This window comes from Phaenicophaeus curvirostris, chromosome 2 (assembly GCF_032191515.1).
Source record: "Phaenicophaeus curvirostris isolate KB17595 chromosome 2, BPBGC_Pcur_1.0, whole genome shotgun sequence".
In the NCBI taxonomy this organism is placed as follows: Eukaryota; Metazoa; Chordata; class Aves; order Cuculiformes; family Cuculidae; genus Phaenicophaeus; species Phaenicophaeus curvirostris.
The window spans coordinates 54,308,102-54,321,289 of NC_091393.1; the positions used below are offsets into that span (position 1 = coordinate 54,308,102).

The window sequence follows — 13,188 nt, forward strand, 5'->3', positions numbered from 1 at the left end:
AGAGATGGGGCTTACCAATAATCAGAAGAGGTCTGGAAGGCAGCTTGGCTTCCACCATGAGGCACAAACGCAGACCAAAAGGTCAGCTTGCCCAGTCCAAAGGAACTGAACGGCATCTCCATCTATCCTGTCGTGAAGCAGAACTGAATTAGGTGAGGGTGCATAACTGAAAGCACGACTTTATCCAAGATCTGAATTTATAAAGGACAATTAAAATAATGGCCTAGCTGGTTGCTTGAGTCATTTTTTTTCCTCAAAATATTTTCTCTGAAAGCCCACAACACCAAAGGTGTTGTGTATCTGTGCATGCGTGTACAATTCCATTTGCATTATTTTCTCCTACAGCCAGCAATTATGTATGCCTCTTAGAGGCTGCTTCTGTATGTAACACTACGACAAACAGAGCAGATTTTTTTAAAAAATAGACAGACAATGCTTATAGCTTTCTTTTCTTATTAGTGACAATATCAAAAATCTTCTACTAGGACAGGGAAAAAAAATACTGACACAATGGCAAGATCTTTCCTTTCTTTTTACAGTGCTGTCGACATATGTGTTAGGAAATAAAGATGGATAATTGCTTAAGAAAAATGGCATATTAATTCAAAGCAAGAGCAACAGAAGATGATAATAAATACAGGCATTTTTCTGAGGTAGGGAGCCTAAAAATGAAATAATGAGCTTATGTGGCTGTCTGGATATAACTTTGGAATTGCTTTATCATGTTTAAATAAATATAGACTAGTCTAAAATTCTTTAAATAAATAAAGACTAATCCAGAAGTCTACTTAGGGAAGTGAGTTCTGACAGGTACATAATAACCATATATGAATAGTAACTACATGCAGCCTGTTAGCTTCCAATCACGTGCTCCACTGATTAAATCATTATGCCTAGCTGACTGATAAACAGAACTGCTTTCTGTTGTGCAAGTAAGGCAAATACCCTTCTCTTTAACCCACTAAACACACTCTACATTTATGACATGAAATAGTCCTAAAAAATGAAGAACGAAGACTAAAAGCATAGGAGACAACTGCCATGCTGCTCCGCTTGGCCCTGTTACAGTTGTCAACACTTGGCAGAAGTCCCTGAATACAGCTGCTGTTACACCTTTGCTTCAGGATTTTGGTCACATCTAAAATGATACACAGCTGAAATAAAGGACCACCACCTTCTCTTCTTAGTCAGAGTGCAGTTTCCAGTCTTCCAGAAGTAGTTGTAAAGTTAGAGGTCAGTAAGATTGCAAGAGTAATAACAGAAACAAAAAGCTAAACAAATCCAAATGGAGTAATAAAAAAAGTATTTTGCACAAACCAGCATATGTTTAAATTATTGTTTTGCAAATCACTAGACCTACATGTGTTGCCCTGTTTTTCACCTGCTGCAAATTTCTAAAAGCACCAGTGACGCTCCAGGATTGAACTCCTGAGGACAGGGATGTGATTAGAGGCAGACAGCACGGCTTCACCAGGGGCATGTCCTGCCTGACCAACCTAGTGGATTTCTATGATGGGGTAACCACAACAGTGGACATGGGAAAACCAATGGATGTGATGTATCTGGACTTCTGTGAAGTCTTTAACACAGTGCCCCACAACATGCTTCTCTAAATTGGAGAGATATGGATTTGATGGGTGGACTGTTCTGTAAACAAGGAATTGGTTGGATGGTCACATTCAGAGAGTAGTGGTCAATGGCTCGATGTCCAGATGGAGATCCGTGACAAGTGGTGTCCCTCAGGGGTCTGTACTGGGACCAGTGCTGTTTAGTATCTTCATCAGTAAAACAGACAGCGAGATTGAGCACACCCTCAGCAAGTTTGGAGGTAACACCAAGCTGAGTGGTGCAGTTGTCACAATCAAAGGACAGGATGTTATCCAGAGGGACCTGGACAATCTGGAGAAGTGGGCGTCTGTGAGCCTCATGAAGTTCAACAAGGCCAAGTGGAAGGTCCTGCATCTGGGTCAGGGCAATCCACAGTTTCAATACAGGATAGAGGATGATGTGATTGAGAGTAGCCCTGCGAAGGACTTAGGGGTGCTGATTGATGAGAAGCTCAACATGAGACAGCAATGCATGCTCACAAACCAGGAGCCCTACTGCATCCTGTTCTGCATCAGAAGAAGCGTGGCCAGCAGGTTGAGGGAGATGATTCTGCTCCTCTACTCTGCTCTTGTGAGACCTCATCTGGAGTACTGTTTCCAGTTTTGGAATCCTCAGTATAAGAAGGATACGGAATTGTTGTAAGGGTCCAGAGGAGGGCTACAAAGATTATCAGAGGTCTGGAGCACCTCTGCTATAAGGACAGGCTGTGAGAGTAGGGGCTGTTTAGCTCAGAGAAAATAAGGCTTCGCAGACACCTTATATCGACCTTCCAGTACCTGAAGAAAGGTGAGTACAAGAAAGCTGTACAGGGACTATTCAAAAGACATATAGTGAAAATTTCCTCTTTCTGGGCAAAGAGGAAACAGAACATATCCTACACCCCGTAACATCTGCAGCTGAGAAAAGAAACTACATTGGGCAAAAGCAAGCTATATATAAGAGCATTCAGAATTTACGCTAATGTTAAGCTGAGTATAACAACACTGCACAGACACTGGGATGTTTTAAAAACATTTTACGTGATATCTAGTGGGAAAGGCTGAGAAGCACTGTCCTCTGATCAGCTGCATATATCCCTCGCAGGTCAACATCATTCTGTTTTTCTGTAAGAAGGATATGGAGGTGACAGACATCATGATTTTTCAGTATTTGGATTAAGCTGTTTGTTTGCAGACTAAAAGCTAAATTGATCATGCAAGAAAATCCAGCAGGGGAATTATCTCTTGATTTTCAGGAGAATATTTCAGAAGTCAGGAAATTGCCACTGAGTTTCCATTTTGCCACAGAAAACTTAAATTGAAGTAAAAACATAATTTTAGTGGAGCTTTAACAAAAGCTTGCTTTGTATTTGCTTTACTGGTAGTTATTCCCAGTTAAAGCAGAATGAAAGAAAAATGTGGGTGAAGAGGAATGACCAAAAAAAAAAAAATAGGCCCAAGATTTTTTGGAGGACAACTGCAATGAAAGCCACGGAACTTGCATACAGCATATAGCTTCTGTGAGGGGGATTAACTTTGCTGAAAATATTCTTTCTCAAGTAGCTGGAAAACAAATTTCTGTTCTACCTGTAAGCCTCTCATATGACCAAATCCATGCCCATCTACAAAATCGGTTGTTGTCTAGCTAAAGAGCAAGTTGTGTCTTAAGTTCATTAAGTCATTAATCTTTAAGGACTGATTGGTTTTGCTCTCATACCGTTATTGAAGTTTTGCCAACAGAAAGTATTGCTTCTGTACTACGTAAATTTAAGGCTATCTAACCAGGGCAGTGACCAGTTCATTGATTTTACATTATATACAAATGCTGACGTGATATCTTTTATCAACTATTCAAACAACTGATCAGATGCAGTCAAAAGCAACTAGTTAAGAAAATGACCCAAGAAGGGCCTGACATTTCCTTGTGAGGAACAAACTAAAAAAACCTTGCAATCCCTTTTGAGGCCATTTTTTTCTGATTTTGAAAAAAGCTCCAATCACTTCTGTTGGCGATTATTGACAAATACTTCAAACACATTAAATTATCTGAAAGCATTTGCAGAAGAGCTTTCCAGACAAAGAATGAAGTTGATATTTCCATTTACTATTGGTTTGAAGAGGGATACCATGAAAGGATGTTAAATAATACCTAAGGCATCATTCACAAGGACAATTTAGTGACATTTTCTATTCTCTTGATTATATCTGCTAGTGATTCCTTACCTAAGTCACTTTGTGTAGACTTTCTCCATCTGTGTACCACTTCTACTTCAAAAAGTTTCACCTTGTACATCATAAAGAAGAAATAGCTAGTAATAACCAGAGAACAGTGTTGTCTATGTGCAAATACAAATATCAGCAGAGAGATCAGACATCCTCTACAGAGGAGTGTGTTTATGAATACTGAGTAATCTACTATGTTGAATCATATAATCAAATTATTTCCCTGCATTTGAAGGGCTCTAAGTGCACACGCAGCACTGGAACCAGAGAGGGAGTGCTCTGCTTCCATCTCTCGGTGAACAACAAGAAGGGCAGCCTGTGAGACTCATCAGGATTCTTCATTGATCCAAAACCCAGATAAACAGATGCTCCAAGTGTGATGACAGCTGTGCTAAGATAGACAGGGGAGATGGATAGATATTCATTCATGTAAGCTTTTCTCCCAGGGTGTTCCCACCACTGCTCTGGGACTCATCATAACTGCAGCTACATGCAAGGCGTACAGGTTGTGGCACTGATCCCAGAAAACAGGAAAAAAGGTGTCTAGCTTGTGGTAAGCAACTTTTTCAAATTACTATCGGATGCTGATCCCTACTCATTAAAACCCACATGACTTTGGGAGGTTTCTTCAAGACACAGTGACAAAGAGGGAAATAGGGACACAGAAATGCCTTCACCAGAGCACATGGCACCGACTGCTCAAGCCAACAAGGTTGAAAAAACGAAGTGAAAGAAAAATCAAAGCTGAATCCCTGTTTGTGGGCTCGGGGCAAGCTCCTTCCAGGTGACAAGCCCAGGGCACTTCCTGACTACATGGCAGCGAGGCTCCCACGCATCCCTGGGGACTGTGGGAACGTACAAAACCTATGGCACCAGCCTGTGACTAGCACCAGAGCCAGGCAGGAAAGTTGCCTCTCTGAGGCTGGTAGGCTCTGGGCTGGTTTAATAAATTCCTACCAAGTGTAATGGGGATGGATGAAAGGGTGAACGTACCATCCATAGCACAGGGAAGCTGCTCACCCTGCTCCTTCATCTGTAAAATAAAATCTTTGAGTCTGAGAGCTGCAAAACCTGCCTCATACGGTACTGAGGAAAGGGATGGTCTTAGTCACAGATCAGACCCTCACCACTTTGCCATCAGCTGCCTAGCATAGAGAGAAATATACAGAATTAGAGCCACGTGAATATCAAAAGCTGTAAGAAACCTTTTAAGGGACATCAATACCCTTTATTCCCATAACAGAAATTTCTGTTACAATCTTTCATTGGTTTTTTCCTTTGAAAAAAGTTGCTGTTGATTGCCTTAGAAACTCCAGGTGGACGCTTGTGTGTGCTTCCATCCCAGCTCTGGTTACTGCTAACAGCTCTAGCAGAATTACATGTATTTCAAAAATAATAATGAAAAGAAATGGGCTAATTCAATTACTAGGCACAAAATTAACTTCTTCACATTATACTGAACACATTGCCTGTACTTAGAGAACAGACACTACCCAAAGTTTTCCACGAAATAAAATACCTGATTTTATTCCAGCATATCTACCTTGTTCTATATTTAGGTACAACTCTCCACCTGAAATATTTGCCTGTCTTAAAAAGCGGGCTTGTATTCACCCAAATTCTCTGGTTTCAAACACTTGGAGGTTTTAAGTTTAACCACACCATTTTGATTTTCCACAGCGTAAACTTTAGAAGACACTGTTGTGCTATGACGTGGAAAGGCTTTAGGTTTTTTGCCTACTATTGCACTCTGACCCTTAGTATTGGCCTAATTAAAATTTTCATGGAAATTAAAAAGTCAAACTAAGTAGAAACAGAATACATAAAGCACAAATTTTTGTGCTTTCATTTTACCTCCAGCAAACTATATGAGAATATAAACTATGTATTATAAAACATAACAGAAAATATAAACTTCCACTCGAGAATGCAATCAAGTAAGTGTTATTCTTATACCACTTCTTAAGTATGGTATTACCTCTACATCTATATTTAAGTCCCACTTACTGAGAGCCTGTATGTGTCTAAAAGCTTTCTTGACTCAGGAATAAATTTTAAAACCATTACTTGTTTTTCACTGAGACAAAACATATGTCCTATGACTTTTAAAGGCAATCAGGGATGTCAGCATTAAAGAGACACTTTAAAAAGCTTGTGGATAAGCAAGCTAAGTAAAAATTTGTATTTCATTGTTGAGCTTTAATCTTAATAATTTATTGCTAACTTACCAAGACTCATAACCTTGGGATTATCATTCACTAGAAGCAGACATGTTCAAAATACTACATACTTCTTGCCATCCTAATGTAATTTCTTGGGAGATATAAGTGGCCTTTATGACTATGAGCCTTAAAAAATTACTGACCACCTACTGCTCCTTTCTGTTCCCTTCCATTGAAGGACCAGAAGTGTTTCACCTCATTACTGAAATGAATCTCCATCTTCAACTCCTGTGCAATGAAGCCTTTTAAAATCTATTCACTCTAGCTGCTGAAGAAGGGGAATAAAATATATTTAGCTCTAGGAATACTACTAGGAATCTTTGTCTAGCCTGTGATGGAAGTATATCTTTGGTGAAATGGTAAAATGATAATACCATTCCATTACTGAGCTAGGATCAAGAGACACCATGGTAGCTCAAGCCCATAGGAAACAGTCTCAAGCACCAGAGCTGTAGTTCAGTCTGGTTTCAACTGTTTAGTGCCAGTGACATTTTTCTTCTCATTTGAGTCAACAGACTTTTGGGGTTTGGTAGCTGTTGGCACATAATACCAGCTTTTGAAATACTGATTGCTCAGCCAAAGCTAACAGAAACAGCTGCAAAACAAGATGTCATTATCTCTAGGTCTTGCTCTGACTGAGCTAAAAGTGCACTGCCATCTGCAAAGAGCAGTTCTTTAATAAGGGGACTTCTGAAGCCTTTGTGTCTGCATATAAACAAGTCAAATTATAAATGTCACTTGAGGAAATCTGAAGCTGGACTCTCAGAGATAGATTCTGAATTTGTTCATTTTGTTGCTACTGCAAAAATAAGTCTCTGTGTCACTGAGATGCTGTAGCTCTCATCACATGTTGCAAGCCAGCTTTCCATCCAAATAACCAACTGAAAATGACCACTTCTTGTAACTCATTTGCTCTGTGCCGTAGAGGAAGAGTTAGGTTGGGTGTTTGGTGTTTGGCTTTCTTTTTAATTTTCATGGTTTTCTACATAGCAGTATAGAAAGGTCTATTTAATTCTTTAAACTCTTCCTAACAGTGTCTAATAGCATTAGACACTCTGATAGTCATAAAGCCATGGCTGTTAAAAAACCACGGTATCACACAGTCATAGCTAAGAAAGATTCAAAGCAGTAATTTGCATGAAGCAGACCATAAATATAAAGTCATCTCTGTAAATGCAGCACATTTTTTTAGCCCACTGCCTAATGATGCTACAAATGTAAACATAAACTGTTAAAACAACATTTTTTACAGAGAAACATACATATATGATCAGTGACTCAAACACCTTTTTTTGCATATTTCATTTTGTATCTATATTGAAGCAATGCTGAGGGCATGAAAAAAGATCGTGTATTGCTAATCAATTTGACGTCTGTGGCTTTGGATTTGTTTCAATGACAGTCTTTGATTTTTTTTTTAAAGTTGAAGATAGGCAGATGTAGCCTTGAATTAATGACCATGACAAGTTTGAAACATCTTGTACTCTACAGGTAAAATATGAAGTTGACTGAAATTATACAGTCAACTAATAATTATGTAGACTTAATACTGCGAAATAAGGAACCTAACTTCATATCCATTAATGTCAATAGCAATCCACACAATAAAGATCACAAAGTTAAAATACAAAGGTTTTATTATGCTTATATGGACTTTTTGTACCAGAAAGACATCTCATGTACACAGTGTTCCAGATTTTCACAAGCCCTTTTATAATGCTTTTCTTCATCCATTTCTCCATTTCATTTTTCAAAAGTCAGTGAGGATTCATTGGAAAAACAATGACAATAGGTCTTAATAAAAAAGCAGTGAATGAATGATGATAAGGAAACTGGGTTAAGAAATGCAAGGAAGCACGGAACAAGACACATGAACCAAGGAGAGAGGGTAGAAAGGCCTGGAAGAAAACATCATTGAATGAAATTATAGGCACAAGGATTAGGCCTAGGAATGGAGTGACTGAGCAGCCATTCAAAGGAAGTGGATTTATAAACAGTCCAAGCAACAGCAAGGAATGGCTTCAGTGCAGGAAACTATGGTGAACAGGAGCGGCTGGACTTGTTAAGAGCTGTGGGAAACAGTGAGAGTCATAAAAAGCTGAAGTCTTTTATTCAATTAAACATTTTAAGCATAGCATTTTCAAAATTATACAATTTAAAAATCATTGGGGTTTTTTTCTGGTGCATGGATAAAATTATTTCCCAGCACTCCTACCCTACTCTCCCTTTTAGGTTGAACATTTGCATATACTTTCTGTGTACCCACTAAAACTTTAGAACAATACACTTGCTTTGATCAGTTTCATAGCTGTTGTTAGAGTCTTCCTAATTAATACAAGCAGGTACTGAAGGCTTACTGTCTTCAGTATGAAGTCAATAATCTCCAACACATGAGCTTAAAATTAGACAAGGCTTAAGAGTAATTCCTAAACTTGGAGGCCTTTCTAAACTGAGACTTGAATAGAACTTGTTCTCTCTCTGGCTGTAGGAAGATATCCAAGCAGTATTTTAAACATGGCAGTTAACAGGTAAAACCACTATTAACACTTCAAAATACTGTTTATTCTTTTTAATACCCTTTTTTTCCTATTGCTAAAGAAAGGGACTGTGAGCTAAATTCCCGTAGACTTCCAGACTGCCATGCACTTGGATGTTTAACTTGGGAGTTGCACCTATATTTTTACTTAGGTATGTAACTAAAAATGGCCTGATTTTCTAAGGGCAATACCCTACATATAGGTAGCATTTTTATTAGGATACTCCGGATAGTTGGAAAAAACATATTTTCAGGCCCTCAAGCTCTTCTTTGGATCTTAAACCTTAAACATCAAGCTAAATATCAGTTGCTCTTAGTCTAATTATTTTAAATCATCTAACAACTCAAGTCTGTTACTACACAAGGAGCAGAGGTGGATGTTTGCCAGGGAAAAGGTGATAAGCTATAAGCAACTATAAGACAAAGAGGAGACATACTGGAAAAATTTTGCTTGGCCAGAACATGATACAAAATCAGTGATACAAGTGTCTTCAGTCAGCCAATAACCTTTGGTATCAAGCAGAGCTCTGCCTTGTAGTTTTCACAGTTGTTTTCCAAGTGGATCAAGAACAGAAGAAAATAGAAATGATGCTTTTGTGAGACGTGACTTTCAGGAAGGTTAACCTTGACTTTGGTTCTTCTAATTCACATTTTGAAGCTTCAGCTCCAGAAGCCAAAAAGTAAGCCATACAGCCATGACGTAGTGCTACTGCCATGTTGTTACATTAGTCATGTTTTGAACAGAGTTTTCTGGGAGCTGAGATGGCTTTGATGTGCCTATGTTTTAACAGCTCCCATGCAAGCCAGCCATTCTGAACTGCTTCCAATCCTTTTAATTTCACCCTACTAACAAATACATAGATTTGACTTCAGTTTTTGTATCACTCTACTTTGGGATCTAGATGGGATACACAGATGCCTAGCTGTTTTGGAATAGAATTATTATGGGGTTTTGGAAACACACAGTACCACCTTAATTCAGCCTTGTGCCTTTTTGTACCATCTCATCAGATCATTTTGGTGAAGTAATAAATGCAGCAATATGTTCTCTCTTGAGATATTAACATTTCTGGATTCGTGGCACGATTTGACCAGATACAGTTGGATCCAGATGCTAAATATGTATTTTTTTTCCAATGCTGTTGCCTTGAGGCGTTTCGGACTCCAGATTTTTAAGGTGCAGCAGGGAAGCTTAATAATGTTCTCTGTTGAGCTAAAATTTGGAAACCAGAGTTTGGAAAGGTGGGAAAAAACAACTGGCAAGATTTAGGATTCGGAGCCAGATTACCAGTCCATCCGCATCTTGGTTTTCATGGTTGCAACCAACAATAGAATCATAGAATCACCAGGTTGGAAGAGACCCACCGGATCATCGAGTCCAACCATTCCTATCAAACACTAAACCATGCCCCTCAGTGCCTTGTCCACCCGTCCCTTAAACACCCCCAGGGAAGGTGAATCAACCACCTCCCTGGGAAAGTGAATCAACCACCTCCCTGGGCAGCCTCTGCCAGTGCCCAATGACCCTTTCCATGAAAAATTTCTTCCCAATGTCCAGCCTAAACCTCCCCCGGCGGAGCTTGAGGCCATTCCCTCTTGTCCTGTCCCCTGTCACTTGGGAGAAGAGCCCAGCTCCCCCCTCTCCACAGCACCTCTTTATTCAGGTATCGCGCTTTAGGTGCACGACCACCAGAAAGTTACTCAGCCGCTAAATCCCTGGCTCTGTCTCAGACGCATGAGGAGGACGAAGAGCCGGAGAGCGGCCAAGGAGCCTCCCCGGGACCCGCGGCGGGGCCCATCCCCGCAGCCCCGGGGCCAGGCCGGGGCGCGACCCGCCCCCCCCCCCCCCCAACCCCTGGGCCGACGCGGGGAAACTCCCGCAGCCCGCGGGCTGGGTGCAGGGCGCATGTGCGGGGGCTCCCGCGCCGCTCCTCGCACCCTCCCTCCCTCCTCCCCTCCCACCCCGCCCGCCGCCTCCCTCCCTCCCGCTGCCGGCTGGGTGCTGAAGTTGGGCGGATGGCAGCGACCCCGCTCCGCTAGGGACGAGCCGCGCCAGCCCATCCCGGGATCGCTCAGCGCCAACCGCACGCAGCCGGGCGGGGGTGGGTAAGGCTCTCCGCTTCTCAATTTAAGCCTCAACCGCGTTAAACCGCATCAAAATGTCTGCTTTATACTGATGCGCGGAGGGAGCGTGGGGGGGGATGGAGGGGAACCACCAACCAAACGGGGGGAGGAAAAGGAGGGAGGGAGGCGAGACGGAGGATGGATGGATGGATGGATGGATGGATGGATGGATGGATGGATGGATGGATGGATGGGTGGATGGCGTTCAGCGGGGCGGCAGGCGGTGTGTCAGCGTGCGGGCGTGTGTAACAAGGGGCGGCTGCGGCGCCGAGGCTGCGAGGTGGGGTGTGTGTCTCCATCTCTCTGTGTGTGTGTGTGTGTCTCCGTGCCCGCGATGCACAAAGGGGTGGGGAGAGGTGCCACCGGGCTCTACCCGCGCCCTCCCCCCCCCGCCGCCCCCTCCTCGGTTTGTGCTCGGGGAGCCACCGCTCCGCCGGGCGATGCCGCGGGGCTCCCGCTGCGCCGGGCGGGGGGAGGGACCGGCTGCCCCCAGGGAAGCCGGGGGCACGGGCTGGCGCTGTGACAGCTCCAGATGAGGCAGCGCTTCTCCTGCCTTTCCTTTTGACCTTCCTCTTCCCTTTAACGCGAGTCCACTTGGGGAGGGGGGATGTAATTATTAGTATTGCTGCTATTATTTTAATCCGAGGAGCCAGCGGAAGGTGAGGGTGCACGAATGAATCGGTGCTCTAACATCAAGAGTTGCTTTCCTACCGCCCCCCCACCCCGCACCCCGCTTCTCCCTCTTGTGTGTCTCCAGGGGCCGAGGAGCCCCCTCCGCCGCTCCCGGGCGGTACCCGGCCTCCCCCGCCCGCCCCCTGCGGCATCGCCATCCCTCTGCCCCGGCTCCTCTCCCGCCCGCATCTCCCGGGGATGCGAGCGGGGGCGGCAGGAGGAGCGGGGGAGCGGGGTCCCTCCCCGATCCCGGTGCCTGGCGGCGCGGGAGAGCGCCGCGCCGGGGCTTCCCTGCGCCCCGGGGAACACCCGCTGCCTCCCGGCAATGCGGGGGATGCTGCCCGGCGCCGGCAACCCGCCCTCTGCTGCTCCAGCGGTTCCTTGGGATGAAACCGCCCGCAATTAAAAAAAAAAAAAAAGAAAATCAGAGGCTGCCCAGCTTGCTCGGCTGTCGACGCTATATTGCACAATTTATAGCTGCCTCTTCGTGTTGATTTGGAAGGGAACCTTACCTGCAGTGGCGGGCTTAGGACTGCGAGGCGTATAATTTAGGATTTTCGGTATTTGATTTCTTGATTCTTGTGTCTGGATTTTCAGCAGCCTGTGCCTTAGGTTGCAACCAGCTGCTTTTGCAAAATGGATGAAATCTCAAATGACCTGGCAAGTGCAAGTTAGTTACGTATAATCCAGTAATAGTATTATAGGTAACAGGTGATAAATAGCTTTCTACAGATGTAATATTCATGCATGGAAAATGTGGGGAGTCCTATAAAGGCGATTCATTCTTTTTGACATCAATAGATGCTACTGTCATCATCCTTACGTAAATCATTAGGGAATTTTCCTGTGGCACAAGCCATTTAGGCAAACAACTTATTTAACCTTTAAAAAGAGTTACACACTTTTATCACTGTTATCAAATATATATTTTTATTTGAGGTCATATTCAGAATAAGCAAAGTCCTAATAGGAGACGAATGTGCCCCACCCCAGTAAGTTTACTGCCTAAGATGCGAGATCTACAAGTACCTAGTCCCCTAAAATACATGAGCATTAGACATATAAATGCCTTTCTGCATCAGGGCCTTAGATCCTTTTAAGTAGCCAAAATAAGAATGTAATTTGATTAAAAGGATACAATCAAAAAAAATTGCTATGGTGAGTTGGACATCAAGAACAATATCCTGGCGCTGACTATAGTCATTAGCAGACGCTGAAGGGAGAAAAACACATGAAACAGAATTGGAATAGTGTGATCTTTTCCTAGTATGTCCTTTCAAGTTCCGGCAAACTCTAGTACAGGGATTTCTTAATCTGGGGTTTGCTCCCACATCATCATATTTAATAAGCCCTTGAATTACTCTACTTCCTTTTTGAAATTAGTTTCTATTTTGGTCTCGACTTATTCTGTGGCAATGAGTGCCACAATTTAATTATGATTTGTGTGAAAAAGTACTTCCTTTTGTTTCCTATGAACCTGCTGCCTGATAATTTCATTCAGTGTTCTGTAGCTTTTGTATGCGACAAGCAACGCGCACTTTGCCTGCAGAAGGTGCTGGGAGTATCCTCTCACACGAGAGCAGGTACAGCACTGGCAGATCGAGTCCCTTCATTTTATCTCTCACAGGGTTGAGAGGTCTGCCTGGGGGTGGAAAGCCATATTCAGCCCTCGGTCTTTATGTTGAAAGCTACAAACAAGAATAGTCATTCTTTTTCTCGTTTTGCAACATGGACACTGGTGCACAAAGAGTTGCCCTCAACCCATGAACTCATTTCAAGAAGGATACTGAAAAACTGTCTGCTGAAAATTAACTCCCTGCACTAT

General features: G+C 42.8%; 1 protein-coding gene across 3 annotated transcripts in view; it reads left to right on the top strand.

Moving 5' to 3' along the window:
* The first annotated feature begins 10,541 nt into the window (after nucleotides 1–10,541).
* RGS17 (regulator of G protein signaling 17) overlaps nucleotides 10,542–13,188 on the top strand; it is a 68,088-nt gene continuing 65,441 nt past the window's right edge. For 2 of the 3 annotated variants that reach the window (XM_069852115.1, XM_069852111.1), the window contains exon 1: nucleotides 10,548–10,673. The gene's annotated coding sequence lies outside the window, so the exon portion shown is untranslated. Of the gene's footprint in view, nucleotides 10,674–13,188 lie in introns of all 3 variants that reach the window. The other variant, XM_069852112.1, reaches the window with a different exon arrangement.